The sequence below is a fragment of the Macaca mulatta genome, chromosome 7 (genome assembly GCF_049350105.2).
Source record: "Macaca mulatta isolate MMU2019108-1 chromosome 7, T2T-MMU8v2.0, whole genome shotgun sequence".
Taxonomy (NCBI): domain Eukaryota; kingdom Metazoa; phylum Chordata; class Mammalia; order Primates; family Cercopithecidae; genus Macaca; species Macaca mulatta.
Window position 1 is genome coordinate 144,540,339 of NC_133412.1, and position 26,988 is coordinate 144,567,326.

At 38.8% G+C, this 26,988-nt stretch overlaps 1 protein-coding gene and 1 non-coding gene across 35 annotated transcripts in view; both read left to right on the top strand.

The window, feature by feature from the left end:
- SIPA1L1 (signal induced proliferation associated 1 like 1) overlaps positions 1-26,988 on the top strand; it is a 409,230-nt gene that overhangs the window by 59,579 nt on the left and 322,663 nt on the right. The window lies entirely within an intron of this gene.
- Positions 13,390-13,460, top strand: LOC114679994 (small nucleolar RNA SNORD56). The gene has a single exon (XR_003732072.1). It is a non-coding gene; the product is annotated as a small nucleolar RNA SNORD56 (small nucleolar RNA).

Here is a 26,988-nt window from a genome sequence, read left to right on the forward strand (position 1 = left end):
AGGCTGCAAATTACTTGAATTCTGCCTGTACATCCTTTTCATGTCCCTGGTGTTAGGCACAGCATTATTGCTGAATAAAGATCAGATAAATCTCAACAGAATGAAAGGGAAGGTGATGAATTTTCAGATGTCATGCTGACTTTTTTCTTTGCTTTCTTTCTGAGTTGCAGGTGTTTAAAATTCCTAGGGAAGAGATAAAGTGATTTATGTTCTAATGTGTTGGTTCCTGTGAGAATGAAGGAGGGAGATTATTCTGGGTTTGTGTGGGGCCTGGGTTTGGGGCTTGGCCTTGAAGGCCTAACATTTGAGTTGGCAGACGGGACAGGGGCACACCCAGCCCAGAGAACAACATGAGTGGTGCACAGGAATGGGTTCAACATGAAGCGACACCACCCGCCTTGAAACTGGAGCTTCTGGGCTTTTCTGCTACACCCAACAGAGCCTTTTATGGCATAGAGAATCTCTCAAAAGCCTTGATTTGTTTGTAGTCAGCTGGAAAGATGTATGGGCCAGCAAAACATTTGCCATGTTGTGGTTTGAATTTAAGGTAAGTTTCTAACACATGGAATATGAAATTCAAATACTCAACATGCCTTTTTTGGTGGTAAACTGCTATTGAAATATGGGCCCATTTGGTCTAAATTAAACTCATTCTTCGGATATTCTCTAAAATCTTAAAACCGCCAGTAATCTCTTAACTGGCATGTTTTCTGTAGTCAGCCTGACCTACGTTTCCTTTGACTGTCTCCTTCAGATCGGTAGGGACTTTCAGCATTGCTGTAATGGACTTGTGTTGTTTAATTCAGCTTTTTGCTCTTTATCTGGAAGCACTCTGGCTGTGATGTGGGGAATGAAAGGTATTGAGGAGAGTCAGGGTTAATCGGACTTGTGGAGAGGACAGCGATGAAGGACTCTTGTAATAAAGGAGGATGTTAGAATCCAGGAGAGTGTGTCATTGTTAAGACACATCTTTCAACAGTTGGAAACCTTTTAAAGTGTTTGTAAGGCACAACCCAGAGTACTAAAAAAGGATGCGTTGAAACTACCGATGCCCCAGATTAAAAGCTTTCTCCCTCAGAAGTTCTAATTAAAATTGGTTGTGTTCTCAGAAGTGCCCAACAGGGTAGAGACAGTCTTCCTCAACATGTTCGAGGTCATAACTCACAATTTTACTGACTCTGATTATTCTGGGGACCATAGGCCCTGCCTTTGGTGGAGTGAGGACTAAAGGAAAGTAGGTAGGTGTGGGTATGGCCTCCATCCCAGAGTCTTCTCTACAACAGTTGCTGGTTTTTAGTTTTTGCTGCTGATTACTGAAGAATTTAGTGCTATAGATGTTGAAACAAAAGCTCCTCAAGGGTAGGGACTTGGTTTTGTTCCCTAATAAAAACCTCAGGGTCTAGAATAGTTCTATCCAATAGATGTGCCTTTATTATATTTGAATATTTCTAGTTGCATTAAGAGAAAGAAAAAAGAAAAGTGAATTTAATTTTTATAATGTATTTTATCTGATTTATGTGAAATATCTCAACATATAATAAATATAAAAAATTATAGAGATACTTTCTTTTGCACATTTTTTTTTTTTGAAACAAATCTTTCTCTGTTGCCCAGGCTGGAGTGCAGTGGCGCAATCTCGGCTCACTGCAACCTCTGACTCCCTGGTTCAGGTGATTCTCCTGCCTCAGCCTCCCGAGTAGCTGGGATTACAAGCATGTGCCACCACGCCCAGCTAATTTTTGTGTTTTTAGTAGAGACGGGATTTCACTGTGTTGGCCAGAATGGTCTTGATCTCCTGACCTTGTGATCCACCTGCCTCAGCCTCCAAAACTGCTGGGATTACAAGCATGCGCCGTCGCACCTGGCCTGCACATTCTTTTGTCTTCAGTGTCTAGTGTATATCTTATGCTTATCGTATATCTCAATTTGTACTAGTGCCATTTCAGATTCTTAATGGCCGCATGTGACTACTGCCTATCATATTGGACAGTGTGGTGACTGTATTAGTCAGGATTCTCTAGAGGGACAGAATTAATAGGATAGATGTATATATGAAGGGGAGTTTGTTAAGGAGTATTGACTCACACAATCACAGTCTTGTAAGCTGAGGAGCAAGGAAGCCAGTCCAAGTCCCAAAGCTGAAGAACTTGGATTCCGATGTTCGAGAGCAGGAGACATCCAGCACAGGAGAAAGATGTAGGCTGGGAGATTCAGCCAGTCTAGTTTCTTCGTGTTCTTCTGCCTGCTTTTATTCTGGCTGTGCTGGCAGCTGATTAGATGATGCCCACCCAGATTGAGGGTGGGTCTCCCTTTCCCAGTCCACTGATTCCAATGTTAACCTCCTTTGGCAACACCTTCACAGACACACCCAGAAACAATACTTTGCTTCCTTCAATCCAATCAAGTTGACACTGAATATTAACCATCACAGCGACTGTATCTGGTATATAGTAGATGCACAGTAAATATCTGTAAAATGAAGAAGAAACAAAGGGAGAAAGAAAGGGAAGGGAAGAAGAAAATGGTAACATTTTAAAGATGAATAAACAGAGGAACACTGTTTTACTTGTTTTGGTGTGGCCTGGCAGCTCCTGACTCGAAGATAACTGAATGACCCTTTTATTTTTAGTTTAAAATAATTTTCAAATGTATTATCTCATTGATACATACCTTCAGTACTATTGATTTAGACAGATCAAGTTGATCTACTGAGGCTGTGTGAAGTTTAACCAGGATCCAAGCTTGAATACTTTCTTTTCATTACTGTGAATTTTCTCATTGGTTTGTGTTAAAAATCTTCCCTATGAACAGTAGCTGGCTCTTAGTTATGGATAGATATTAAAAGAAAAACTTAATATTTTTAATACAGAACTATTTAAAAATAGTTGACTAGGCCAGGTGCGCTGGTATGCACCTGTAGTCCCATCTCCTCAGAAGGCTGAAGTGGGAGGATCCCTTGAGCACAGGAGTTCAAGGCTGCAGTGAGCTATGATCATGCCACCCTGTCTAAGGAACAAAAGAAAAAAGTAGTTAGTTAAAGGTCACATCTTAAAGTTTGTCTTTAATTCAGTAATCAAAGACATGATTACTGTAGCCAAGAAAGGTGTGTGTGGTGGCTTAGGTGTTAAAACAGGCTGTCTGAATAACAGAAGGCACATAAAATTTGTTAAATAAAAAGACTTTACGAAAAGATATGCATACATATGTTTCAAACTGCTCTTCTAGATAACCATTTCACCTCTGCAGAAGTTGTTCTTTAGCAGGAATGTGTTATGATTTCTGTTCTACACGTGGAGAATTGTCTTTTATATAGAGGAAACTACTTAACTAGCATCATAACCCTTTGTTGCTTAAGTTGTTGGATTTTGTGTCTTTCTTGTTTCTTGAGCCATTAAAATGGTTGGTTTTATTGTACTTAACATTTAAATAAAAACTTAAGGCAGATACTTTTGGTATGATTCAATTTGTTATGCTAAAGATGAATCTAAGTTAATTTCTAGAGTATCGGTATGATATGAAGACATTGCATTTTGTCTTCCTTTTGGATAAAAGCCAAGACAGATCACTCTGCAGAGCAAGGTGTATTGTTAACTGAGATATCAGTGTGCAGCACATACTTCATACAAAGTGTTCAAATATTTGAATTTGTGAGAAACAACTCTAGTGTGCAGAAAATGGCATTTATTGAGAAAGCCTAAAATACGATTTTAAATTTTCCTTAAGTCAGTAGATACTGCAAAATACTTTGTTCGTTATTGTTCATTTTAGGATGATGTACCACAAGTTTGAAAAAGTAATGCAAAAATTATTCAATAAAAGACACAGACACAGGTTTTTGTCAAAGCAGAACCTACCGCCTAGACTTTAATTGACCCAAGCTACAAACAAAGAAGTTAGGTCTAGTTTATTGTATGTATTTGGGAGATCATTCACAAGGAATGATCTACAAAACCACATGAATATTATCATCCACTGTGTACATTAAGGATTTAAGAGTGCATAGCTTCTACACATACTTTAGCTTTTCTTTTCATAGCCTGGGGAAATGCTATGAATGCACCTAACTGAGATTTTAACTTAATTGAAGCTTACCCTTTCTGTGTCAAATTCCAGACTCTAGAGGCACTTTGTTGGCCCGCACGTCACACATGCTCTTGTTTTTTAATAGGATAACTTAGGATCCGCGTGGATAGAGGGAATGAGAGGCTAAAGATATTTCTTGCAGAAGGTGGTAGAAGTTTAAATACACAATTACATGAGTGACAGTCTGAAAGTCTCTGAAAGTGGTTCTTAGCCTTGGCTGAACATCAGAGTCATCCATGGAGCTTTAAGATCTTAAAGCTGGCAGATTTATTTGTTTTTAAATCAAAGCCCTCCTTAGTGTTACCTACATTTTAGCCAGGATTCATATTCGTCATTGAAGAGCTTTCTGAGGTTTCTTGATTCTGTAGTCATAGTGTGTCATATGTATTTTTTTACCACCTTACCTATTTATTAGTTTTTTAGTTTTTGTTGTTGTTTTGTTAGAGATAGGGTCTTGCTGTGTTGCTCAGGCTGGTCTCGACCTCCTAGGTTGGAGCATTCCTCCTAGCTCGACCTCTCAAAGTGCTGAAATTACAGGCATGAGCCACCATGCCTGACCTGTTTATTAGAATTGATTTCTGATGAATCACCAAAGATTTGTTTGTCTGATTGTTTCAAAGATGGGAAGACTTGATAAAGGGTGAGATAGGGCTGGTTCCTCTGCAGGAAGTCCTGAGGGGAACAGACCCCTAGGAGATGGATAGGTAGTTGTAACTGGAGAGAAGAGGGACCGGTGGGTCAAAGCCTAGGGCTCGTAAGAGGAAAGAAAAATGAGTTGTACAAGGCATCTGTCTAGATGGCTCAGTGGGTAATGGGTTTAACTAACTGGAAACTGTGCATTCCTTCATGGTTTCTGTTTCCCTTTTGCCATCTTTGACCAGATAAGGAAGAGACATGATTGATGAGCATTGCTCAGAAAATCTTTTACTTCTATTTGAATTTCTGTTTTTAAGATAGTACCATTTGTAGGAAATCTGACATCTACTTAAAGTGGTAGTTTTTTCTACCACTGTTTTTTATATTTTGTGTAGTCTTAGACGTAGAAGGACACTTCAATCTCCCATTTCAGATTTCCTGTAGATTGCAGGGGAGAAGTGAGATGTTTCATATTTAGGAATATCGAGTATATTTTTCTTCATTTCTTTGGTAATAGGCAGTGTTTTGTGGCACACTTCTCAACCTTTTAATCAATTGGACTAAAGTGTGTAGTAATGTAGGTAATGGGTCTTTGTGTTCCTCACATTTAATAGAGACTCATCGTTAGGAGCCCACCCTTTCCTCAGTCTGGCCTGCTGACTGTCAGTGTGGTGCTGTGTTTCATCATCTGAGGGGTTCGGAGGAGAGTAGGAAAGGGAACAGTTATATTCAGTGGACAAGTGCATTCGCTGGTACTAGTTTCTGATTTTCTAGTATTACCTGTAAATATAAGTCCTTTCTCACATGTTGTCAAGATTTCCATCTTTCCAAAAAGGAGATTAGACAGTAAATGCAATTTATGAAGATTGGGGTAGGATGATAATTTGTAATTTTCTTTGGGACTGAAATTTCTTATCCAGCATTCTTTATGCTTACACCATTCAAATAAAGTATGACAGTGAAAAAATGATCCAGAAACCTGTTTGATAAAACCTAAAGAATTAAAATGATACAGCTGTTTCATCCTAAATGAGTTAAACAATCCAAATATTTTTCCCTCTGATTATAAAAATCTTTATTATAGAAAAATTGGAAAGTACAATAAAGCATGAAGAAGAAAATAAAAATCACCAGTAATCCCACAACCCAGCAGCAACTGCTATTAATATTTAAACTATTTCCTTTCAGGGTTTTTTGGAGGGAGAGGCAGCCATACTCTTGCATCCTGTTTATTAACTTAATATTATGAGCATTTTTCCCATGTGCATAACTATTCTTCAAAAATACGGGTTTTATTAGTTGTTTTGGTGCCCAAATATTTTTCTTTAGTTTCAATGTTATTTAAAACACTACTCATAATCCCAGCACTTTGGGAGGCCAAAGAAGGTGGATTACTTGAGCTCAGGAGTTGTTGCCCAGACAAGAGCCTGCCCAGACAAGAGCCTGGGCAACATGGTGAAGCCCTGTCTCTACCAAAAAAAGAAGAAAAAAAATTAGCTGTGCATGGTGGCATGCACCTGTGGTCCCAGCTATTCGGGAGGCAGGAGTGGATCACTGGAGCCCGGGAGGTGGAGGTTGCAGTGAGCTAGGATCGTGCCACTGCACTCCAGCCTGGGTGACAGAATGAGATCCCATCTCAAAAAAAAACCACAAAAGCAAAAACAAAAACCCCACCATTCAGGAATCTGCTTGCATGTCCCTTCCTCCATGACACCTTTTCTCCAGAGAGGAAATGAAAAAAATCTCCACTGGCCTTCTATAGAATGTTGAATTTGTTGCTGCAATGACACTTAATATTTATCTTGCTTCATGTAATCTTTTAATGTATGTATCTAATTCTTTATCTGACATTTATTGAACCCTTCCTTTGGAATAGGCACTATACTAAGACTTCACAGGACAATGACAGTGGAAAGACAATTGAGAAAAAAGCTAACAAAAATTAATCTTGTGCCTTCATTCAGTATTTTTTTTTTTTTTTGAGACGGAATCTCGCTCTGTCACCCAGGCTGGAGTCCAGTGGCCCGATCTCCGCTCACTGTAAGCTCCGCCTCCCAGGTTCATGCCGTTCTTCTGCCTCAGCCTTCCGAGTAGCTGGGACTACAGGCGCCCGCCACCAGGCCCGGCTAATTTTTTGTATTTTTAATAGAGACGAGGTTTCACCATGTTAGCCAGGATAGTCTCGATCTCTTGACCTCGTGATCCGCCCACCTCAGCTTCCCAAAGTGCTGGGGTTGCAGGTGTGAGCCACCGCGCCCGGCCACATTCAGTATTCTTAGTCTATAGGCTGGGAATGTAGACATTACTTAAATAATCACACATACAAATGTTAAATTACAACTGTGATACGTGATTTGAAGGACAAGTAAATGGTGCTTATGAGAACAGTTCATATGAACAAGGATCAGGTGTTTTATTTGACCACAGATTTAAAATGATCCAGGTCCTGTACGTCTGTAAAGGTGGGTGCTAGCCAAGAAATAGCATGTTGTGCTCCGAGAACCTAATGTGCCTATGGTACTCTACCATGGTTAGAGCACATGGGGGTTCTTTTTGTCTTCTGACCAGCTAGAGTACATTCTAAAGAGTGACTCTCTAAGGAGAGTACATTTTAAGGAGAGAGGGAGATAGTTTCAGAAAGGAATTCAAGTGATGCCAAGTTAGTAGGACTGTAGCAAGTGATTCTGGGGAAAGAAGGCACAGGGAGGACATTGTGGTTGTCCAGTGTATAGCAGTAGATCAAGGTGTATTGAGCAGATTCTTGCAGAGGTGAGAAGTAGACTGCTGTACTGGTTCCCTTTCCATTCTAAGATTCCACGCTGTTAAAGATTATCTGAAGCCATTCAGCATCAGGTGGGTATAAGAGGACCCTGAGGATGATTTTCAGCCTATGTCCATTTAGATTTGGAGAAAGAGTATCCGCCCATTCTCCCTGCCCTCAAGTCTCAACTGTCCAAGCAAGAGGAAGCCAGAGAGGCTTGGGGAGCGCAGGAAAGCTACAACTCCCAATACCCGTTTATCTCCTGGAGATGGACAGGCTCTGGTGCAGGCAGATGCTTCAGGAGTTCCCCATAATCTTTAGGATGGAAGCTGAGTGCCTTAATATGGCAGAGTCCCTCTGGATGTGGCTTCTGCTTTGATCGCATTCTTCTCACTTGCCTGTCACCGAGCCTTGTTTGTTCTAGTGGTGGTGAAGTCCTTGCATAATGTGATTTCTTGCCTTTCAGTGCCCTTGCTGTTTCTTCTCCTTAAACATTGCTCTTATTTGCTGAATACATTCTTATTTTCCTCTCAGGACCAGCTTAAAAGTTAACATCTGTAGAGTTTTTCTGCTTTGCTCGAGTACTTCTGAACACATACCTCTGTTACAGTATGATTGAAACTTTTTATTTAGCTTACTCCCCTAGAACATAAAATCCTTGAATACAGGGACTGTGTATTCTGTTTAACTTTTCAGTGCCTGAAAGCTCTCAATAAATGGCACATTCTGGGCATTCAGTAATTTTTGAATGAATGAATATAATTCTCACTTGCCTTACCATATTGATACTTTATTGTGGCTGTGGCTTTGGAATTTAACATCATGAGATATAATAAATACATAATGGAACTTACCGATTGTTTGATTTAAACCTTTGAAGTGTGTAAGAGTGTACTTGTCTTGACTCCCTTATTAAATATTCCAGTAGAGAGGATGTCAGTGTATGGAGGGGGATTCCTAGTTTCTACAAGACCACGTTGTATTTTGGATTACCTTCTTTTAATAATACTCCTTAAAAATTGTCAAGTTGTTATAATATTTTCAATAAGAAACACATCTTAGGTCTAAAAAAGGGTAAAATGAGGCTAAGGAAAATTTAAAATAAGTAATTGTGTAAAGAAAGATGACATTAATATGCATTTGAAAGTGCAGGAAATCTGTGGTAAGAAATGTTCCAAATTAAATTGGGTGCACACTATAGACAATTGAAGAACAGACTATGTTCTGATATGGTGTGGAGCTCATAGTTTGCCAAAGCTGTTTTATAAAATCTTACTGGACCACACTCATGCTAGCAGGACTTGCTTTAATAATAGCTTTGTGACTGGGCGTGTAGGCTCATGCCTGTAATCCGAGCACTTTGGGAGGCTGAGGCAGGAGGATCACATAAGGCCAGAAGCTCAAGACCAGCTTGGGCAACATGGCAAAACCCAGTCTCTATCTTCCCCACACCCCACCAAAAAAACTTCAGCTGGGATTGGTGGCATGTACCTGAAGTCCCAGCTACTTGGGAAGCTGAGGTGGGAGGATCACTTGAGTCTGTGAGGTCAAGACTGCAGTGAGCCATGATCATGCCACTGCATCAAGCCTGGGTGACACAGCAAGACCCCATCTCTAAAAAAATAAAAAAATAATAGCTTTGTAGTTCAGTAACACCAGTGGTCTGGTTATCCAGGGCTGATCAGATTCTGGAAAATCTGATATGCTTAAACAGAATTTTTTGAACATTGATGTCTACTAGAAAGTCACTTGTTAACAAGCAGTGAGAAGTAAATTTTCAGGCAGACAAGTACTTGATAGTAGAATAAGCAAATCCTGTTCCTAGGTGGCTGCATTGCTAGGGCAGCATTGTTATCTTCAGAAAGCTTCTTGGGATGTATGCACTATCAAAGCCAGCAAGGGCAGAGGAAGGTGTTGACTTGCTACCCAAATTTTGTTCCCCTGCTAACATATCAGCCTAGATCTCTTAAGAGAGTTGTTCTACTGGGCACTCATCCTTTCTCTCATAGCTTCTGGCTGATTCTAATCAAAACAGGGTGTGCCACCCCTATTACCCTAGTTTAAATTTCTCCATTCACCAGTTAATTATACAGCATTAATTTCCAAATGTCCATTCATTAACTGGAACCCCCTATTGCTATTATTTTGTAACTAGAAAATGGTTTGAAGTTACCGGAATGTTACGTCATTAATCTCCTGTTGCATTTATGTATTATTCTCTAGACTTGGTGAATGATACTCAGATCTTGTGCATAAGAGAGAACTATCTTGCTTGAGAAACATCTCTGGTGTGACTGTCTTCCTTTATTCAGATCTTTTCACCTATTCTCCAGCCTCTCCTGCTATATACATCTGTTGTAATGTTCATTTAAAATCAGCAGTGAATAAAATGACCTCATCCAAAAACAAACTGCTTAACTGTGTATTTGAGTTTAGTGATTTGGAATCATGTTTGAATTAAGTGATGTGGATTCCTATTGCAAAAAACATTGTAGATATTCCTGAAGTTTATAGTCGAATAATGTGCCCAAGGTACCATCTAAAGTTAAGATAAACTTGAGGTGACCTGCTACTGACTTCACCTGATGGATAAGCAGTAAGGAGAAGGACAGTTAAAATAATTTATGTGATTCGTTTTAATACTAACTCAAAAGAAGAAGCTATATTAGAGCTTGTTAAAAAAATTCTTTTCATTTCAATTATGGATAAAAAAATTTGGGTGTTATTGTCATGTTTAATAATGGGGCTGCATTATATAATGCGATGCTATTGAAATAAGAAAGAGAAAATGTACAAAGGCATAATTATAGCCAAATGTGCAGTTATTTTGGTCTCTTAGTTTGGAGAGGGCCCTTAGGAAATTTTTCTTAAAAAGAGTTTGTAATGATTCATAATTTCATCAGATCTACAAAATACATTTCAAATACTTTCAAGAAAGAAGTTTTGACATGATAACAAAGAAAAATAGGCATAATTTTGGCAAGGGTGAAATTGTCAGGCACAGAGCATGTGTTGTTTTGTTCTGTGTTTCATTGGACTGGCAGAGTCCACTTTCCTTTTTGAGTTCTACATAGGCTCATACCATGACTGTTTATGCTGCTTACATAATATGATGAGTGAGGCTTTGGGATTGGTGGTTAAAAATGACTGAAAGGCTGGGTGTGGTGGCCATGTCTATAATCCTAGCATTTTGGGAGGCTGAGGCAGGAGGATCATTTGAGGCCAGAAGTGTCAGACCAGCCAGGGCAACATAGCAAGACCCTGTCTCTACAAAAAATAAAAAACAATTAGCCGAGCGCAGTGGGGCTTGCCTGTAGTCCTAGCTACTGGGGAGGCTGAGGTGCGAGGATCACTTGAGTCCAGAAGTTTGAGGCTGCAGTGAGCTATGATGGCACTGCTGCGCTTCAGCCTGGGTGGCAGAGCAAGACCCTCTCTCTTGAAAACTCAAGAGCTGGTCCTGCTATAGACCACACTTGGATTCCTTTCACTGAGACTCCTCTTGTGGACTTGAAGACCAGGACTGTGTCAGCACCAGTGTTGTTTCCTTTGGCCCAGTATATGGAGGGATTTATATTTACTAAGTTTGAAAACTATGCGCCAGGTACTTGCTAGAAACTCTATATATGTTATTTTAGTTAAGGCTTTTTACAACTTCAAGATTAAGGAATTAGTCTACATATTTCAGCCACCGAGTAGTAACTTGCCCAGGGACAAAGTAAGGGTACACCTGAAACTTGGCTTCCCATGCAGGTCTGATGATGGAGCTCATGCATTTTACATTCCACTGTAATGTCCTGTGCTCCTTAGAGAAGGGAACATAGTAGCTTGGAGAACATTTCTTGTCCTCTCTTGCTTAAGGTGTCAGGATCTCCTTCTGTATGCATGGTCCAGATCATTAAAAAAAAAAAAAAAAAAAAAAATCCATTCTTCAGCCATCTAGCCACTTATCCATTTATGCATGCATCTAGTAAATATTTATTGAGGACTTACTCTGTGCCAGGTGCTGTTCTAGATCCCATAAATATGCTGGTTACCAAGCCTTCTCTGCCCTCTTGAAGTTTATACCCAATTATCTAAAGACTTATTATTATAGTGAGTTTGGGGTAGAGGGGAGTGTCTGGGTTCTGAAATCAGTTCACTTGGGTTTCTCAGCCCAGTGCCAGACTTTTAGCAGACCCTCAAAATGTGTTTGTTTCTTTTGCCCCACTTATTTTTACCTGATTTTTATGCTGCTGGCAAACTGTTGTCCCCTGTTTGTTCATTTACCCTTGTACTTTGACTTGTTGACTTGGGTTTGTGTGTTTTTTCTCAGTTTAAGATCAGTCTGTTAATCTTTAGAAACAAGCATGTCCTGCAAAGCAATTTGGTCCAAGTGGTCAATTGTCTGAGGTTGAATATTAAGAAGGTGGTATGGTAAAACTGGTATAATTTTTTGCTAAAATTTTTTCTTGGCTCTTAGGCATTAACCCTAATTACATTGTATATCTATAATTTTGTGTTGTTTTGAGTAGCATTGTTAGTAGTTTACCATATGTCATATTATGCTACATGTGTCATTTAAAAAGGTTTACTATATTTTAAAATGCCATGTAACGAGTTAATGCTAAAACTCTTTTAACAAGAGCATTAAAATTAGATTCTGTTATAAAATTCATTGAGCAAATGCTATTCATTATGGAGAATCTTGAGTTAGTTCCATTTGTGGAATGTTTTTTCTGTAGAATATCTTATATTTTTTGATAAATTTAAATTATTTACTGATGGTTTTTAAGGTAAACTAAATGGACAAATTTCAAAACGCCCATTTGGAGCTGAGTCTCTTTCTAGGACTGGGCTCTGTGTGGCTAATGGATGATTCTGACTGTTCTAGATAACTGTTAATGACTTCAAAGGTCAAATGTAATCTTGATAGAAATACTGTTTTTGAGAATAGTGTATTTATTTTATGGTGGTGCAGTTTCTTTCTTTGGACAACAGTACAGCCATCTTCTCCAGTCCTTTAAGCTAAGGATTTTAGTTGACTTTGGTCCCATTTTTCCTCCATCATGACATGTAATTGTTTTCCGTGTGTTGTCAGTTTTATCTCTTCAGTCTCTCTTACATTCATTTCTTTATTTCCACTACCCTAGTTCAGATCCCAGTCATGTCTCACCTCAAAAATTGCAGCAATCTTATTACTAGTGTGTGTGTGTGTGTATGTATATGTATATGTGTGTGTGTGTGTATATATATATATATATATATATATATAAAAATAGTGTCTTATTACTAGTATTTCTTTAGGGTGGGCAGGGAATAATGTGTTTGTGCGTGTGTGTGTGTGTGTGTGTTTGTGCGTGCATACAGGCACATATGGTTTTGATTGTGAGAATTTCTAATCAACCTTTTGGTAGCTGCTCACTGCCTGCAGGCTAAGTTAAGCTCCTGAGCAGGTCATTTAAAAACTTCGTGGAATGGTTCCAGCCTTCCAGTGCCAATGCCTCAGTCTCTCTCCTTGCCCTTCTAGTTGCTTCCAGCAAATGAACTATTTTCTTTGCAGTTTGGTTGTTAGTGGAGTAGTGCTTTGTTAGTGTTAGTTGCCAAGTATGGTATTCAGAATTTCTTTTGTTCAGGCAGCCTTTTAATTATAAAAGCCACTATTTTATCTTGTTTGTACATCTTATATAAGTACACAGTGAGGCATTTTTAGCATCTTAGGTGGCAGAGTTTGTGTTCTACTTTTAATTGACTTTTATAAGATGTGACAAATTACCACAGAGTTTCTTTTTTTCTTGAAAGGTTGATGGCCTAACTGGAATTAAATAACCAAAATGTAATTGCATTTCTTTAGACTAATTTTCAAAGATTATTATGTTCCAGGTGTTATTTGGAAGTTTTGAACTATTTTTATATGTAAAATTATGTTTTCACTACAATCATGGCAATATTTTTTGTCAACAGCAGCTCGCCTAGTAAATGTTGATACTTTGGGTCTGAGTGAAAACGAATTGTAGCATTTTCTTTTGCATTAATAAATTGAGTACTCACTTAAACTACCTGATAGAATTACAAGTCCTCCAAGTTTCATTCAGATTAATGTATTCCCTGTATTTAAAAGTGGATATTTACACATGAGCAGTGACTCTGAATGACACACCTTTTGTGACTGACACTCTTGGGATGCTGAGATTTGATGATCATCTTTGTAATCTCATAATGATTGATAGCACACAAGTTCATGGGTGCCAGAAATGATGTTGAAGTAGGCACTTGAGTTCCCTGGCTTTCTGAAGGGTGAGGCCAAAGCTAGATGACAGATACCACATGGATAGTAAGGACAAAGTAGGACTTTGTGTTCTTTTGCTGTCCTTGAAGTGGTACCTACTTACACTTTGTGTCCTTGCTGCTTTTACATATCCTTCCCTGTGAATTAGGTTGTGAACTTTTCAAAAGGAAGTTCAAGATCATTGTGATCTTTGGAGCTCCACAGCTTTTTGCTCAGAACCTTATACCCAATAGATGTTTCATAAGTGTTTGAATTAAAGTAAGTACATATTCTTAAATAAAGTAATAATTGCACCTTAATTAAAATCTAACCTGTTTGGCTGGTGAGGGTGGAGATAGATGTCAACTTTCATTGAGGAGTGGCAAGTAAGTTTAGCACTGATTTTTGAGAATAAGGAAACATACAGCTGAAATCATGTCATTTAGGACTGACCACTATGATGCTCATAACATGTTCCTTGATGCATATTCAGGTCCTGTTTCAGCTGTGAACTTCTGCTTTTCAAGTTTTTGTTTTGCCACTAACCAAATGTTTCTTAAAATCTAATGAAGGGAAGAGGGAGGCAGTTGATGATGTTTGTATTATTCACCTCATCTGTTTCCTATAAATGAGAGTAGTTTCCATGTAGTGACTTTTGCCCATGTAGTCAAAAGCACCATACAAATGTAGGCTGTGGTTCTTTCAGTGAGAAGACAGTTAAGAACGCCCCTTTGTTGTGTTGTTTTCAAACAGGGTCTTTCTCTGTTGCCTAGGCTGGAGCGCAGTGGTACCATCGTAGCTCACTGTAACCCCAAACCCCTGGGCTTAAGCAATCCTCACATCTTACCTTTCTGAGTAGCTTGGACCACAGGTGCACACCACCATACCTGGCTAGGTTTTAGAATTTTATTTTGTAGAGATAGGGCCTTGCTGTGTTGCCTAGGCTGTTCTTGAATCCCTGGCCTCAAACCATCCTCCCTTCTCTGCTCCCAAAGTGCTAGGATTACAGGTGCAGGTGTAAACCATCACACCTTTTCTTCTTCTTCTTCTTATTTATTTATTAGTTTTTTGAGACGCTTGCTCTGTCACCCAGGCTGGAGTGCGGTGGTGCAGTCTCGACTCACTGCAACCTCCGCCTCCCGGGTTCAAGCGAATGTGCTGCCTCAGTCTCCCGAGTAGCTGGGATTACAGGTGTGCACCATGACACCTGGCTGATTTTTGTATTTTTAGTAGAGACGGGGTTTCGCCATGTTGGCCAGCCTAATCTCTGACTCCTGACCCAAAGTGATCCACTCGCCTTGGCCTCACAAAGTGTATTTTTTGTTTTTTTTTTTAGAGTTGGGATTTCACCATGTTGCCCAGGCTGGTCTCAAACTCCTGAGCTCAATCTGCCTACATGCCTTCACCTCCCAAAGTGCTGGCATTACAGGCATCAGCTGCACTACCACACCCAGCCCAGGAACTCACTTTTTAAAGGTCTGAGCTTGCCATTAATATATCTTCTTGTCATCTTAATACCAAAAGTGACTTTTCTGGTGTGAAAAGTAGGTGGCATACTTTGTAAGGTGCCTTGAGAACCTGTGCTTTTCTCTGGGGGATTAGAACTATCTGTTCTGGAATTGTGCCATTTCAAGAAGTAAACCTACGTATTTTCATTTTAAAAGTGGATTGAAGGCATCCACATAAACCATCTCAGGGGACTTAAGACTATTTTGGCATCATTACCAAAGTAAATCAAAAGAATTATTTTTTTAAATCCTATCATATGGCACTTTTTATGAATTCATGCTTTGCAAAAGAGCAACTTGAATCCTAGGAAATGTTTGGTATTCACGTCAGCAGTGGCTGCCTTGGGTGGTCAAGTGGCACAGATAAGGCTGGAGGGATGTTGAGATCGTATGTGTGTTTTAATTGATTCAAATATACTAGGAGGAATGAGTGTTGTATTAACCTGTATAATATGTACACATATTAATATATATATTTTATATATTATATATTTTTATATATTTCATATATTATATATTTTATATACTATATAAATATGTATATATATTATACAGGTTAATATTTATATATTATATGTATGTTATATACACATATTAATATGTGTATATATTAATATATACATATGTATATATGTTTATATATTGTTATATATGTTAATATCTATGTCAATATATACATATTAAACATTACTGTTTTTAATTTTAAAATATTTCAAACAAACTGGAAAGGATAAGGAATAATATAATGCCTTCCAGCTTCATCAGGTCTTAATGTTTTGTCATATTTGCTTCAGGTCTTAAAGCATTTTGGAAACAGTTGAAGGTCCCCTTTTCTGCTCTCCTGATCCTGTGCTTCTATTGGAGTGCATATCACTTGATGACTTCTAAGACAGATGCTAAATTCTTGTCAGATTACTCAGTGAGTAGTAGAGTGGTAGTTTCCTTTAGGGAAATGAAATTTATGTACCTCCCATTTTCAGGTTGCACTTGCTGCAGCCTCCACAACGAAGGAGCAGTGCTTCCAAAGAGGTTTAGTGAACATGATATGGGGTCACTGAGCAAAATGAGAAGAGTATGTATTTTAAAAAGTAAATTTGATTGCTTGTGAGTATTCATGGTCTGAGTTGTTGTTTAGCTTAAACAAACATTTCAGAGCCACTAAGTAGTTTGTTCAGTTACTGTTAATCTGCTCAAATGCCTGAAGAGTCACTAAAACTTATATTTTTTCAAGAAGATTTCGTGCTGTAGTTTCCAAGGGTGTTCTTCTCAAGTTACACTGACTTGGCTGGTTTTAGTAATTTTCCTTGAACATTGCCTCCAAGTTATGGGATTCTGAATGCCCCTCTTTTACTATCTTTATTCTTTTTTGCATAAATATAAAATAAAAAGGCTTTTTTTATTTCTTTTTTTTTTTTTAGTGTTACTTAAAGGCTGTCTGATATAATTGTATGGCGTATTTTTCTTTGTTGTTCGTCTCTTCAACTCTGCAGTTATATTAAACTTTATCATGTTTTACAATCATAGTTTAGTTTTGATAGGTTCCAGAAAACAGAAAGAAACATACCTGTCCTGAAATGTAGCTTGTGTGTGCTCTAAAACATTTTTCTTTACATTACTTTCCTCAGTTAGTGTTCCCATTTATCCCAATATTTTTAGCAAAAGTTATATTTAATTAAGGTAGATAGGCATAACTAAAAATATAAAATGTTAAATGAATGCTAAGAAAAAAATTAACTTTTGGTAAGTTATATATCATAATTAAGGAAAACCCAGAGAAATAGAAATAAATTTACCAGTAATCTTATCACTCATAAATATCGTAAGATTTTTTTTACTTGTGTATTTTTCCAGTTTTTTTCTGAAAAAATATAAAATAAACATTTTATCAGTTTGTTGTTAATAACATGCATTTTTATGTAAGATTGTCAACGGTAAACTAATAATTTATAAATTATGCCTAAATTACAATTATTGTAAATACTGTAAGGTAGAGGCTGCATAATACAATGGTAGAAACCTAGGCTTTGTATCAAGTGACTTAGGGTGGAATCACTGCTTGTCCTGTTATTAAGTTAACTGTATGACATTGGCCAAGTTACTTAACTCTTAGGAGTCTTTTCTCAAATTAAAAAAAAAATGGCTAATAATTACTTTGCAAGGAATTAGATGAAATAATGAGTCTCATTCATTCATATAGTGCTGGGAACACACTGAAAATTAACTTATAATCAAGAGGCAGTGTATTAATGGCATTGTATTAATGGTAGGTGCACACCACCATACCTGGCTAGGTTTTAGAATTTTATTTTGTAGAGATAGGGCCTTGTACATTGTAGATCATCTGTCTCCATTCTTCTTAAACTGGGTGTCTTTCATAGCAGTGCCAAACAGACTTTTCATGTACTTCTCTGCCTCAATTTAATATTTTCTTTGTGATTTTAAGTTTTAGAAGTACCAATTCATATGCCTTCTTTTTGCTAGCACAGTGTACCTGTTAGTTATTTAGATATATGTATAATGAGTTTGAAAAATGTTATATAAAAAGCATCTTGACAGGGCCTGGTGGCTCACGCCTATAATCCCAGCACTTTGGGAGGCCAAGGTGGGTGGATCACTAGGTCAGGAGTTCAAGACCAACCTGGCTAAGATGGTGAAACCCCGTCCCTACTAAAAATACAAACAAATTAGCCAGGCGTGGTGGCAGGCACCTGTAATCCCAGCAACTCAGGAGGCTGAGGCAGGAGAATCGCTTGAACACAGGAGGCAGAGGTCGCAGCGAGCCGAGATCACACCACTGCACTCCAGCCTGGGCGACAGGCTGAGGCTCCGTCTCCAAAAAAAAAAAAGAATCTTTATCATACTCTTTCACGTTCTGCTTTTTAAAAATGGCTGTCGTTTTTTTATCAGTTTATACTTCAGTGTTACAGAAGCAGTACCCTTCAAAATTAAATTCTGAGTAATTTTATCATGAAGTTATAGAAAATGAGCTTGTGGATGGGTGAGCTCAAGCCAGCTGTGCAGCTTGTCCAAGTTGATGGTCTGGTTTGTAGTCTAGTTGCCAGTCCCAGTCCTCTGCTCACTCTTCAGTATGATGACTGTATTTCCTCCTGTAGGCCACCTGGTGCCTTTCCTCTGAAACTCCTCTTTTGTATCTATAATAGGATGAAGCTTACTTTCCCTTGACCACACACACACACACACACACACACACACACACACACACACACCCACACACACCCACACCCACCCACCCACCTCACAGTGAAGAGACTGTTTTGGTTTCAGTTAAAGTCAGTAAATTAATACTTAAAATTTATAGATTCATAACTTTTGCCAGAAAGCTAGAAATTCTGTTTTGAAGGTTGGCACTCAGGGGTATAACTATAGTCAACTTTTTCTAAATTTGCATTGGATTGGCTTGCTTAAAAATAACTTTGGTAACCAAAAAGCATTCTTTTAGTATTTTAGGATCAAGATCAGGTAAAGGCAACTCACCTTTTATGGCTCCTACCTGTAATCCCAGCACTTTGGGAGGCCGAGGTGGGCAGATCATCTGAGGTCAGGAGCTCGAGATCAACCTGGCCAACATGGTGAAACCCCGTCTCTACTAAAAATACAAAAATTAGTTGGACTTGATAGCAGGCGCCTGTAGTCCCAGCTACTCAGGAGGCTGAGGAGAATTGCTTGAACCCGGGAGGTGGAGGTTGCAGTGATAAGAGATTGCACCACTGCACTGCACTCCACCCTGGGTTACAGAGCCTAGGGTAATGGGGGAAGAACCATTTTCCCCCTTCAAATTTATTAAAGAACAAAATGTTTTCTAATTTCGCTTAAGTTATAAATTTTTATTGTAAGTTTCCGTAGTAGGACCAGCCTCACAGTAGGCGTATATTAACTATTAACTTGTTACAGGTCTTGAATTACTTTTAGCATTGCAAGGGCTTCCATTTAAATTCTGTTATTTGATCCTAACAATAATTTTGTGAGTTAGGTAGGAAAGGACTTCATTTTACAAAGAACTTAGTAGGATTCCTTGGGTGCCATTAAATGATGATTCTGGGGTTTTGAATTTAGGACATCTGGCTCCAATTCCATACTTGTGCAGTGTCAGGTTGCTTTCCCATACCAATCTGCAAATGTTTTGATTCTTGGTATTGTAATAATTGTTCATTTATTCAACAAAGTTTTTAATGAATGCATAATTTTAAGCTCTAGGCATTTAAGGATGAATAAAAAGACAAGGTTTTCACCTTGAGGAAGACTCAGTAAATAAACAAGTACCAAAAATAATTATTGTGCCTGTGGTAACAATGATTGGTACATAGCAGGTGCTCAGTAAATGCTTATTGCACAAATGAATGAGTGAGCAAAGTGGTAAAAAGGTAATAAGTGAGGGTAGCTGCTTAAGTAGATAGACTGACCAGGAAAGGTCCTTCTGAGGAACTGACACCTAAGCTAGGCAAAGAGCATTTTTGACAAAAGGACCAGTGCAGGCAAAGTACATGAGGCATGAAAGAACTTTGCTCATTGGAAGGCATCAAAGATGGCCAGTGGAGCTAGAGTGAGTATGCTGGGGAGACAGAGGTTCCAGATGAAATTGAAGAGAAAGAACTAATCATGTAGATCCTTACAGACCATAGCAAGAAACTTGGCGCTTACTCTAATGTTGGGGGACAGTTCTCCACTTGTCTCTTGTGTTTCTACATTGATTGTCTGCCTTCTGGATGATCTTTTCAAGGATGATTTGTATCGTGAATGGCCTTGGAAGAGAAAGAGAATGTCCCTTTTGGGGTAAAGGCCTGGCAAGGTTACTGCCCATTACAAAAGATGTCAATTCACTAAGCTTGGAGTTACTCTTCTGTGACACAACCTGCTGTTGTGCTGATGTCATCTTGTTCTCTTTGTGTCACCTGGTGGGAATTGAGGCTTAAGGGACTAGCACGAAAAAATACTGATAGTTTGGCCACTGCTACTGCTGTAATAATGTCCTTTGTCTCTGACCCTGGAATCTCATGTCTTCTGCAGGCATCCATGTAGCTGTGTGGCAGGCTAACTTGTTAGCTCACATGTAGGGCAGAATTTTTACATTCTTCACATTTCTTGACAACTGAGGCCATGGGAAGACGTTAGAGGCTTTTAAGCAGGGGAATAATAAGATATAGTTTACTAACCTTTTAACAAGTCAGTCTGACTACTCTGTGGAAAATAATCATGGGTAGAAAGAAGATTAATAAGGAATCGGGGGTAGCTGTCTAGTCGAGAGCTAATAGTGACTTCAGCCATTGTGAAGGACAGTGGAGATGGAGAGAAGTAAAGGAGTCGAGATGGTCTTTGGGAGGTAGAATTTATAGGTCTTGACAGAATGGATGTGGGGTGTGAAAGAAGAATGTAAATGAATTGTAGGTTTTTGGCTTGAGCAGCTGGGAAGATGAACTTCTGCTGAGATGGAGAAGCCTCAAAAATGAAGATAACTAACCTGTAAAAATTTCTAAAATGCTGTATACATATATTGCAAGGGATATAATGATTATATGGGTGCCACTGACATCTTGTCATCACTTCTTTGGCCTTTTTTCAGTCATTTCATTTGCTTGTCTCTGTCTATGCAGAAATTTTGTTTAGAATTGCAGGGAAAGGAAGAATAAGAAAAATTTTTATGACTTGAGGTCGAAGAACCATTGGGATATGCTTTTCTGGGAAGAACACCTTTCTTGTGTCTTCATACATTGTCAAATCAATATTTAAGTTAAGAAATACAATTCTTGTGGTCCCTTGATAAGAGGGTTGCCTCAATAACGGTAAATTAGATTACCTTGGGGGGGATTTATTTTTAATAAGCCATATTGATTTTTACCCAAAATTCATTATCTAGGAGTTTACAAAGAAATTCTTCAATATGTTTCAGGATTTTCCCTTTTTTGAAGTTGAAGTAATATATTTTTTCTTCTCTTTTCTAGATTTTAAGTTTGTTTTAAAGCTGAGCTATTCTCCTTAAATTTTCAAGGATAATTGTTAGTTGTGTTGGGACAACTTGAGCTTAATGCAGTAGGATGAACGAAACAAGTGCCTGTGGATGAATTTATTCAGCATTCTTCATTGAGATATTCTATAGGATGACTTCTTGTCTTTCTAATGCCAGATGCTGAATTCATTAGCACCTGATCACTTTTCATAAAGAAAGTAACTAAAGTAGCTGGGCGCGGTGACTCACGCCTGTAATCCCAGCACTTTGAGAGGCCACGGCAGGCAGATCACCTGAGGTCAGGAGTTCAAGACCAGCCTGGCCAAAATGGAGAAATCTCGCCTTTACTAAAAATAAAAAAATTGGCTGGGTGGTGGAGTGTGCCTGTAATCCCAGCTATGCGGGAGGCTGAGGCAGGAGAATCACTCAAATCCGGGAGGTGGAAGAAAGTAACTAAAAAGCTTTTAATTAAAAAGACTCTTCACCTTGTCCGGTTGTCTATTAAATGCTTTCCCTTTTTATCTAGTGAGATTTATTTTTGATTGTGCTTCTCACCACCTGCTTATTGTATTTAGAGGATGACTTTACATGCCTTGGCTTTGATATACTGTAAACAGTTTTAGGCTGCAACATAAAGTTTACATGAGTTTTGAATTCCTTCCTTCCTTCCTTCCTTCCTTCCTTCCTTCCTTCCTTCCTTCCTTCCTTCCTTCCTTCCTTCCTTCCTTCCTTCTTCCCTCCCTCCCTCTCTTCCTTCCTCCTTCTCTCACTCCTTTCTCTCTTCCTTCCTGTCTCTTCTCTTCTCTTCTCTTTTTTTTCTTTTCTTTTCTCTTCTCTTCTTTCTCTTTCTTTCTTTCATTCTGTCTTTCTTTCTCTCTTTCTCTCTCTCTCTCTTTCTCTTTCTTTCTCTCTGCTCTCCTCTCCTCTCCTCTCCCCTCCCCTCCCCTCCCCTCTTTTCTTTTCTTTTTTCTTTTCTTTTCTTTTCTTCTTTTCTTTCTTTCTTTACAGGGTCTCACTTTGTTGCCCAGTTTGGAGTGCAGTGGCGTGATCATAGCTCACTGAAGCCTGGAACTCCTGGGCCCCAATGATCCTCCCACCTCAGCCTCCCAATTAGCTGGGACTACAGACATGTGCCACCACGGCTGCCTAATTTGTTTTTTGTGGAGACAAGGTTTTGCCATGTTGTCCAGGCTGGTGAATTATTTTTATGCCATTTTGTATGTCCTTTTATTTCTTTTATTCTGTAGCATTTTCTTTGGTGTATGGCCTTGTTTCTAGACTTTTTCTTTTTTAGAAAGAAAAGGTTGACAGCAGGGGGAGATGGAGCTTAGCAGGATTTTTTGTTTTGTTTTTTTGTAGGCGAGGTTAGGCTTAAAATTATCTTGGATTCAGTTATATTCCACCAACGATGGAAAATCAACAATGGAAAGGCTTGATTCCCTTTAAAATATAGTCTTAGAAAGGATGAATTAAGGTCACAAAATCATCAGTGCTGATCATGAGATTTTTCCAGGTGGTGTGAGTTGTTATGAATGACTTTGATGGGTTCTGGAGATACCTCTACCAGAAATGCAGTTAGAATGCAGTTATTTCTGATGTTTTGAGAAGACAATAACATTTTTTTTGCTTCTGTTATCTTTTTATGTAGTTCCATCTTTTTAGTTTTTAGAAAACAGTTTTAAAACATCCTCAGATAGTAGAGTGGTATTTAAGCTTCCCAAGTGTCTGGTCTTTGCTACAGAGAAGCATTGTTCTGCCTTCGTATTCCTTTATATGAATTCTTCAGAAAGACTCAAAATTTTGTCACTAATTTCATGTTTCATGCTGAGGGCTAAGCAGTTTATAGTTTTACCATATTTAGGCTATGTTTAGAGTTTTACGAATGGTTTGCTGGTCTTCTCTCTCCTGTCCCCCAATTTCAGAATAAAAGAAAACAAAAACAACTAGTAAAAAGATTTTCCCAGGGCCTTTACTTAGTAACTGAATTGGGACCGACTGGTAGCCTATGGAATGTGATGGGGACTCTCGCTCGAGGATTGTTCATATTGCTCTTGCAGTGCCAAGCAGGGCCCAGGTTTGTGCCTCCACCCCCTTTCCCCTTTCCTTGCTTTCAGGAAGATGTTTCCCCCGCCCGGTTTTGGAACTGCACTTCCCTTACTCTAAAACCCTCTGAGAAATGGTTTAGAAGTACAGTAGGAATCTCTCCCTTAGAAGCCACCAGTTGGTTCAGAATCACAGCTGCATTTCTCCTGCCTGTCTTTTCTCTGTGTTGAGGAAGGGAGCGAGCAGGAAGAGGCTGGAGTCAGACAGCTGTGGGCTTGCATCTGAGCACTCACTTGCTTATTAGTTGTGTGACCACAGGCAATGGGCTTAACCTTTTTAGGCCTCAAATCTCTGATGTAAAATTGGGACCCTCCTAAAGACGTCCTCATGGTTTGGCCGAGGCTTAAATCTTGTATGTCGAGGAACTCGTGCTTAGCACTTGCAGGTTTTACTTTGAAGCTACTGTGTGTTCCCCTGTGATCCCCTCCTCCTCTTTCCCTCTGGAAATAACACTGTCCTGGACTGCAGGTTCAACATTCTCTTGCTTTTTAAAGTGAGTGTATCTATAAGTAATATATTCTTAGTTTGGCCCATTTGGACTCTGTAAAAGTGTTATCTTCTTACATGTAGTCTGTAAATAAGGGTGCCTCATCAGAAGCAGGTGAATGTAGAACTCTTGGTTCTCCACTTGGCCGTTGATGATAGGATAGGGGTGTGAGGTTGAATATTTTTTTCTGTGGTGTGGCTAGAGTAGAGTGGTTTTTGTGTCAAACTTTTTGTTTTGCCAGGCCACCTCGTTATGGGTCCTTTGGTTAGAGAGACTGGCTGTTTCTGATACAGGATCACAGGTAGGGAAGGCATTATATGACATGTGGTGTGAGGGATAAATCCAATAAATAAACATTGACGTTAGTGGGAGCCAGATTTCCTGCTCTTACAGGGAAGGGAAAGTTGAAAACTAGGTTTCACCTTTAGTAAAGAATTGGGTCCTTCTGGAGAAAGGACCTCTTAATAAAAGGATTAGGCTAATTGGAGAAAGTCAAATCTAGGCTGTAAAGTAGATGACAGCATAACAGCAGTATTAATTTCTGGTTTTTGATGGTCGCCATTATTGTAGTTTTGTAGGAGAATGCCCTTGTTTATAGAAATTACTCACTATAAACTCTGGGAGTGACAGGCCATCACGTTGGCTACTTAGTCTCGAACAGTTCAGGAAAAAAAGTTATCTGTAGTGTTCTTGTGACATTTTTGTAGGTTGGTCTGAAGTTGTAAAGTAAAACAAAGCAAAACCTCTCACAGTTGACTTAATAACAGAATTGTTAGCTTATCAAAGTCATTTATAAGGTTTAAGGGACTTGCTTGTTGTGCTTCCTTGTCTTGAAACTACCCGACCATGGTGGCCTTCCTGTTATTATACATCCTGATTTGTCTTTTGGTATGCTGTATTTTAATATTTATAATCATCACATTAATACATTCTTGGCCCATTATTTATTTCCTTCATCTATTTTGCCTTTGTGCCAAACTGCTTCTTTGAATGGAAAGTGTAGTTTACAAAAATATGGCACCTCATTGTGTTCAATGACAATACTGTATTTAATTTTAACTTACTTTGTGTATGCTATTCTTTTCTTCTCAATCTGCTGGTGAGCCATTAAAGCACTTTCTTTCTTTCTTTCTTATTTCATCACACTGTGTCTACCTTAGTACTAAGCATATTTCAGTAGGCTTTTAGTTTACTTTTCAAAGTGCTGGGCTGTTGATTGCCTGTCTTAGAATTTCACATTTTCAGAAAGTATAAGCAGGGTGAGGGCATTTGGTAGAGTGGTGAATGTGATGCTCTAGCTAATTCATAATCTAGTCAGCTCACATACATATTTGTGAATGGTTAGCCCCTAAACATTTAGGATTAAACGTATGGGTTGAATTTCCCTTATCCAAAATGCTTGAGACCAGAAGTGTTTAGGATTTTTAATTTTTTCGGATTTTGGAATATTTGTAGTATACTTACCAGTTCAGCATCCCTAATCTGAAAACCTGAAATCTGAAGTGTTCCAATGAGCATTTCCTCTGAGCACTGAAAGTCACGTTGGCATTAAAAAGTTTCAGATTTTGGAGTATTTCTGATTTCATATTTTCAGATTAAGAATACTCAGCCTTGGATGAAGATGGTTCTAGTCCAGAAAATTGTGTGAGTCAGGGTGGGGCTAAGGGTGGCTATAAGGAGAAGATTCATTGTCAGAATAATGTTCTTTCTGTGAGAACATTACATGCAAATTGTCTCTTTGGCAGAATCTCCCCTTTTCCCTCGGTACAGAAAACCATAGGTTAAATACATAGAATTCCTTCCCCCTCCCTCCATACCTGTCTTCCTTTGAGGCGACTTAGATCCATCATAGGGCTTGTTTTCCTTAAATAGACTGGAGGTCAAACTTCTCTTTAGCAGTTACACTAATTTTCATATTTCTCAGAATGATCAGGGAAAAGAACTTTTGAAAACTCAGGGTGGTAGTTACATTGCACTTTGTATACGCCCACGCATCAGACTTTTCTTTAGCGTTTTGTTTTTTTTCTTGCTGCTTTTACAGTGTAGGTGGCCTTCTCCTGATTGCTTTTGACAGGAAATTGAGCAACCTTTCTTTTTTGGAACTGAATATATTTTACTGCTAAGAGAGGAAAAAAATGTTTATGTTTTGAAACTTTATTATGAATTTTTATTTAAGGACTAATTTAAATCTAGAAAAAAATGGGGGTAGAGGTTAAATTTCGTATCATGCACTACTACTTCTGAACCTTCCTAGTAATTTCTGGGCTTTCCTTTCTTTGTAGCATTGCTTTGTTCTGTTAGCCATTGATGGATATTGAAAAGTTGTCCTTGAACCTGTCATTGTTTGTCTAACTCTTAACTGGTGCTGCCTTCCCCAGTTGTCTTCTCTCTGTAGTGGAGGTGTGGTAGTCTCTACACTGATTTCACAGGCACCTTGAATCTAGAACATATGTTAGCCTCTTCTACTCCGTTTCAGCTTTGGATAAGCACGACATTCAGCAAAGCTTCCCAAGGAGTTGGCTGGGCCAGAGGTTGCAATGAGTGGGAGCTCCTGATTGGAGTCCTGCCTCTGGCACAGGTTCTACCTGGACTGCCAAACCTTCTGGTGCTTCTAGTGCTTTGGGGTGTGAGCACTGGTCTCTGCCCCGCTACCCACGGCCCCTGGTCCACTTGCTGCTTCGAGTTACTGTGGTTGAGCCTGATGTGGGTGGTTCCTGTATACACTGAGGATTCTGAAGACAAAGTCAGACTTTAATTAGAATAAGCCCATTTGCCACATATGGAAATCTTGTTCAATTAGAATGGAGTAATTCTGATGGAATCTTTCTAAGTGTGTTCATAAATCCGGTCCTTTTGCTTGAGTTTAAAATTTGCATGTTTATTCATGTTCCTAATGGATTACTACTGCAGATCAGCTGCCAGGCATGTCTTATTTATATAATTAGTTATAGCTCATTAATTAAAGATTAACAAAATGAAGTATATATTTTGAGTGTTATAGATTTCTTCGCCTATTCCGTGGGTGTAAGCTGTAGGCCAGTTGTGTAAAAACAGCAAGTTTTGTTGTCTTAGATATCTGACTCTCAGAATATCCTTTAGAGCAAGCTTGTCCAACCTGCAGCCCACGGACCACATGTGGCACAGGATGGCTTTGAATGCAGCCCAACACAAACTTGTAAACTTTCTTAAAACATTATGAGATTT